This window comes from Chinchilla lanigera, unplaced genomic scaffold, assembly GCF_000276665.1.
Source record: "Chinchilla lanigera isolate Chin_1 unplaced genomic scaffold, ChiLan1.0 scaffold00012, whole genome shotgun sequence".
In the NCBI taxonomy this organism is placed as follows: domain Eukaryota; kingdom Metazoa; phylum Chordata; class Mammalia; order Rodentia; family Chinchillidae; genus Chinchilla; species Chinchilla lanigera.
The window spans coordinates 26,524,643-26,530,883 of NW_004955413.1; the positions used below are offsets into that span (position 1 = coordinate 26,524,643).

The following is a 6,241-nucleotide window of genomic DNA, read 5'->3' on the forward strand; positions in this document are numbered from 1 at the left end:
AGGCTGAGGCAGGAGGATTGTCGAGAGTTGGAGGCCATCCTGGGCTGCATAGTGAGTTCAAGGCCAACCTGAACTACACAACCAGACCCAGTCTCAAAAGTCAAAAAGAGAGAGACAGAGAGAGAGAGAAAGATAAGAAAAAAAAGGACAGGAAGTAAAAAACAATTAAGATGTGTTATGTACATGTACCAACTCCCCACATTGTAATCCTCATGTACTAATTAAAAAGGGGTGGGATTACTCAGTCCTTTCTATCAGAAGGATTTATCTCATATACCTAGAGTCACTTCTTAGTTTTCTTTCATTTGTAGCAGGAGACAGATTTGTTAGGAAGATATCAGAATACCACTGTATGGCAAGAATCTAGCAGTGCTTTCTCCATTTACCTTTTTGCGTCTATCGTGAAATATAGCAGCAGAGATAATAGTTATTGTCACATATAATATAATAGTCATTCGTCAGAGCTGTGTCCTAAGAAATGCATTGTTAGGCCGTTCTGTCATTATGCAAACATCATAGAATGTGCTTACAAAGTAAGAATGCTGTGACTTGACCAGACCATATAATTTTTTGGGACCAACATCATATACAGTCTGTCATTGACCAAAATGTCATTATGCAGCCTGTGGCATATATTTAAAATGATGAAAAGATAAGTTCTAGAGTGTGTTATAGATAATAATTCCCAGATTGTCTTTCCTTAAGAGTTTCAAAGTCGAGGCTGGATATGGTAGCAGGCACCAGTATTCCCAGGTACTAGAGAAGCCGAGGCAGGAGGATTGAAAGTTCAAGGCTTGCCTGGACAAACTAATAATACTCTGCATCAAAAAAAAAAAAAAAAAAGTTTCAAAGTGTGTTATGTACCCATCTTTCAGCATTTTCATTGTAGTTCTCCCATGAGGAAGAGGAACATTTTTGAAAAACTAAGTTGTTAAACATGGTTGATATTAATATCTGAATCTTAAGCTGGGCATAGTGGTGCGTTCCTGTAGTCCCAGCACTCAAGGCTGAGGCAGGAGGATTATCGTAAGTTCAAGGCCAGCTTGGGCTACATGGTGACTTCAAGGTCAACCTGAGCTGTGTAGCAAGACCCTATCTCAAAAAAACCCCCCCCCCCAAAAAATCTGAAAGTTGAAGACCTTATTTGGGTGATAGATTTTTATACTGTTTAAAACATTAAAAATTTATGTTCAAAAAATGACAGAAATTGAAAATGATTTGACTACCTGCACCTTTGGATGAGCTTAGTCAGAGGAACTGTGTTTACTAGGTCCTGATAGATCTGCTGCATTACAGTCTCAAGGGCAGGGAACTTACAACATGTGTTTTAAAAGCTCCTCACTGTTTTCCTTTGTGCACCACTGGCCTAATGGATACTTTCAGAATACATTTTATAGATCACACCTGATGGGTAGAGTAGTGAACTAATAAAAATTTTATATTCCAAAGCTGGACGTGGTCAGGCATGCCAGTAATCCCAGCACTCAAGGCTGAGGCAGGAGGATCACTGGGAGTTTTGAGGCCAGCCTGGGCTGTCTAGTGAGTTCAAAGCTAGCCTGAACTACATAATGAGGCTCTGTCTCAAAAACCAAAAAAAGCACAAGGCCCTGAATTTGATTCCCAGTACCAAAAAAAAGTTTTGTCTTCCATAGTTTTTTAAGCTCAAGGTATACTTTTTGCATTAATATTGCACCACAAAATACTTTTTTAAGTTACATATTTTATTTTCTTGTCCCTGATATATCTATGTATTTTTAAAGCACTGTATATCTGTAATGGTTACGTTTTTATCTTATCTTTATCTCCTAAGTTGAATTTTAATGCAGAACAAAAACTACACTGTCTACGTGCACATGTGTATTGTTTATAGATGAATTAAACTGTGCTTTTTACCTATATATCTGATATATGTTGGCTGTCCATTTCAAGGTACCATTATACTGATGAATAGAATGTAGGAAAAAAAATTTTTTTTTTTTTGGTACTGGGGAAGGAGCCCAGGGTCTTCACACTGAGTTACATCCCCAACCCTTTTTATGTTTTATTTTGGACAGTATCTCTAAATTGCCCAGGCTGGTCTCCAACTTGGAATGATCCTCGGGCCTCAGCCCCGTGGGGGCTGGGATAACAGGCACGTGCCACCGTACCAGTTTGAAGTAAAGATTAAGATTACCTCCAGATATAAATCGGGAACCTCCTAAAGAACCAAATAACAGTAAAAAGCTCCTAAATAGCCGCTTGAGACTCATTCATGTTGTATGACAGAGCCAGATTTTCTAGGGCATCTATGCAAGATCATTATTTTCAAATGAATTGTGGTTGTCCATTTAAATTTTACTCTTCCAAAGTCTTACCTCGTTTTGGGTTATCAGGATGACAAACTCGCAAGTATAAATTCTTTGTTTTGCTAATAATTGTGGCTAACACATACAGTGTTTACTGTTCTAAGTATTCTGTTAACTTCTTTAATCCTCCTGACATATTTGTGAAGTGGGTGCTGTTATCACCTCCATTTTACAGATGACGAAATTGGTAGCTCAAGTCTCACTCAGAGTCTGCACTGTGATACTGAGCTGCATATACTCTCAGGCCCAGGATCCACACTGTTAGCCACAAAGCAGTGCATAACTACACCTTTGCCAATGAATGCTAGTATGGGAATTTTTAGTTTCTTACCTCCACTCCCACCCTCAGTAGAGGGGACTGACCCAGGGCCTTTGCACTGAGCTGTATCCCCAGCCCTTTATATGTTTTTATTTTGATGTAGAGTCTTGCTGAGTTGCATAGGCTGGTCTCAACCTTGCCATCTTCCTGCATCAGCTTCCTGAGTAGCTGGGGTTGCGGGCCTGCACCACCAATCCCGGCCCATTACATTTTTTGGTAAGATGAAAGCCAACTCAGAGAAGCCTTATATAAAAGTTATTTCAAGTTAAGAGAGTTGTATAGTTTTTCCTGGTAAGATAAAGTTTCCTGGTAAGATAAGTTCCTGGTAGTAAAAGAAAAAAAAAAAAAAGTTTATGGTAGTAAATTGCCCAGATCTTACACAATTCAGTGAGTTTTAACAAAGGTGTACAGCAGTCTAACCTGAAGCTCAGTCAAGATGTACTACATTTCTATCACCCCAGACAGTTCCTTCATGCCCCCTTTCGAGGTGATTTTTGCCTGTTCTTGACATCCTGTGAGTGAATCCTGCAGACTCATACAGTATGTGCCCTTTCTGTCTACCTTGTTTTGCTCAATATATACAGGTTAAATCTGCTTGAGTATTACTTGGTCATTTTCTTGTTTTTTTCAGAGAGAACTATGTTTTTTGCATTAGGAAGGAAATACTAGCTTTTTCTCATTATTCTCTGATTGCACAGTAATAGGTGAACTTACGAACTACTTCACATATTATAAAAGCTAATGTTAAACAATTTTTTTAATCAGACCACAGTAAAACCCTAATCCAGTTAATTTCAAGAAATGAATAAAATACGTACCTAGATTGTAGCAGAAATCTGCATCTTTCCATCCCTTTTGAGTCTTTGACTTTCCTCTCTGGGTTTTCTGCGTGGCTGACAGAAGGTGAAGAGCATTCCGCTTGCTGTCTTGAGCCCAACCCTAAATGTCCTGGCAGAGCGTTCCTTCTTGGCTTCACTGTCTCACGATTGACTGAGACGTTATGGTCTGCAGCGCACAGTAGTTTATGACTTCATGGCTTTTGATTGGTTAAATAGACTTGCTAATATAGCCCCTCTGTCCTTGATTGGGCAAGATGAAATACTGCCTTTATTTGTTAATACTTTACAGTTTGACAAACTGCCAGAATGTCCTTTAAGACACTGTCTTATCAGAAGAAATTCAGACCAGTTTGACCATAATGGTTAGTTCTATGATCAAAGGCCACTGCAACTGCCAAGTTTACTTCAAGAGTTGAAAGTTTATTGCTTTAGTGTACTTTTTTTTCTGGCTTTCAAATGGAAAGAAAATGTCCCTTTATCCTGGAGAGTTTTTCTGTCGTGATGTAAAGTTATTACTTGAATATTTTGGACATTGGGAAGCACTTAGTTAAAGATCAGTCCAAAGTGTTGATAATTAGTAGGCTTAGGAAAATAAACTAGTTTCCTAAATATCCTAAATAACTAGTTTCCTAAATACCCCTCATAGTCATTTGTATGAAATTGTATATGGGAGAAAAATGCTTTAAAGGGTGTCAAAGATTGTTCCTCAATTCTTCTTTGATTTCCAAATAATTATATCTGTTTTTCAGAGGTTCCTTCTTGGCATATACTAATGTGTACTCTGTTATTAATGAAAGTGAGAGATATTTCAAAGTTATTACAATTGTGAATTTTCTTCTCATCTGCTTTTTTTTTTTCCTTTTTAGTGCTGAGTATTGAACCTGGGCCTCACAAATGGTAAATAAGTGTGTGGTCTACCACTGAACTATATACTCCTGGCCCTGCAATTTCTTTTAACAAACCAATCACAAAATGAAGTAGTTTTTGTCTTTGGTTTTGTTTTGTTTTGCTTTCATAAGCTGTGACTGTGAGATAACAGAAAGCAAATCTTAGGGAAGGGAGAAGGTGAAAAGACAAAATAGGAGAGGCCAGATAACTCACCAGTTGCAGTCAGCCTCTGCTTTGATAAAAGAGCATTTATTTGGGCTGGGGATAGACTTCCGCGGGAGAGTGCTTGCCTGGCCAGAAGCCCTGGGTTCAATCCCCAGTGCAGCAACAACAACAAAAAGAGTTTTTATTGCTGGGGTACATTAGGAAATTTAGAGTGTTGAGTAACAGTGGATGACTTAACAGGAATAGTTAGCAGAGAGTATTAAGCCGTTCTTCAGCTCTGGTACAAAGTGCAGTGTTCTTTCTGCCCAAGAGCCCTAGGGGACTCTGAGCCAGCTCACTCTCAGGAGGAAAAAGAATGCGATGCGAGCTCTTTTCCAGCCCGCTTTGTGGGCTTACCTGATTAAGACTGCCCTATAAGGCCCTTGGTTGGCCATCTCGTCTTTCTTTCCAACTTGCCCAATAAAATTTTTTTCTATTTTGCATGTCCGAAAGTTCAATAAAAATTAATGTTTTAATAATGGAAATCAAATTGTAGAATTAACTGCCTTATACAGGTGAAAACAACTAGTCCAGTCCCAAGGGAATTATAAACAACTGATTTACATGTGCTAAGCATGGTTACTAAGAAGATTCAAAAGTCTTTGTCTTAGCAGTTTCTCTCCTGGCACTATTTTGTAGAAAAAAATACTCATACATTCAACATAAAATTACAAAAGTACCAGCACAAAGATATTTATTGTGGCGGCCAAAGGTTAAAGGCAGTATGAATGCCCATCACTATGGAAATTACTCAGTAAGTTGTACTTCCAACCCAATAAATGTTGTGGAAACATCAAGCGGAATGAATTGAAGCTATACGAGATAGCTTGGACGGATTTCCATTGGTATTGTAACGTGAGAAAAGCAAGATACAGAATACAGTGTTCAATATCTCATTTTTTGTAAGATAGTAACAATAAAAAACCACACACAGGTGTATGTGTGATTATAATAGTATTGAGAAAAGTAGGGAAGGATGTGTATTAGATTACGTGGGCAGGATATGGGCAGGATACTGATATATATAGTGTTATAAAGGGGAATGAGGAACCAATCCATGAATATAAAGGGGGAAGTATTTAGTGAAAGAATTCAGTATGTGATTATGTTTATATACAACTATTGTGTGTGTGTATGTGGACATAGTTACTTTTTAAAAAAACTAATTCAAACAGATATGATCTGGGCTAATCAAGGGAGCCTTTGGAAGAGAAAGAACTAAAAGTAAACATGTCTTAAGCCAAGATCTTGGAGTGGGATTAGTTTGAAGGAACAAGACATTTTGGAAAGGGAACATATTTCAAGCAAGATAACCAGAGAAGGAAAGAACAGATTGGACTTGCCTATCAGATAAGGGCTTAATTGCAGAATAATTGGAATAACAAGAAGAAACATTGTCCAAGTCACCAAAGGCCATATGTTGTGCAGTTTCTTTATATGAGATCCGCCAGACACAAATCTACAGAGAAAAAATAGATCCATGGTTCCCAGGACAGAGGAGATTGGGAGAAAATGGGAAATGACTGCTTATGGACCTGGGGTTTCTTTTTGGACTGATGAAATAGGTAAATTGTAAGATACAGGAAAGATCTCAAGAAAGTTCTTAAAAGAGAAAGAAGTTAGCCAAATGAACTGGAGTCACGTGG

At 38.1% G+C, this 6,241-nt stretch overlaps 1 protein-coding gene and 1 long non-coding RNA gene across 6 annotated transcripts in view; one reads left to right on the forward strand and one right to left on the reverse strand.

The window, feature by feature from the left end:
• LOC106147914 overlaps positions 1-4,303 on the reverse strand; it is a 5,370-nt gene extending 1,067 nt beyond the window's left edge. The window contains exons 1-2 of the long non-coding RNA XR_001232946.1: positions 3,483-4,303; positions 2,677-2,986 (exon numbers count right to left, since the gene is read on the reverse strand). This is a non-coding gene — a long non-coding RNA (uncharacterized LOC106147914). The remainder of the gene's footprint in view (positions 1-2,676; positions 2,987-3,482) is intronic.
• Positions 1-6,241, forward strand: part of Xpnpep3 (X-prolyl aminopeptidase 3, mitochondrial) — a 56,246-nt gene that overhangs the window by 16,783 nt on the left and 33,222 nt on the right. The gene's annotated exons all lie outside the window — the stretch shown is intronic.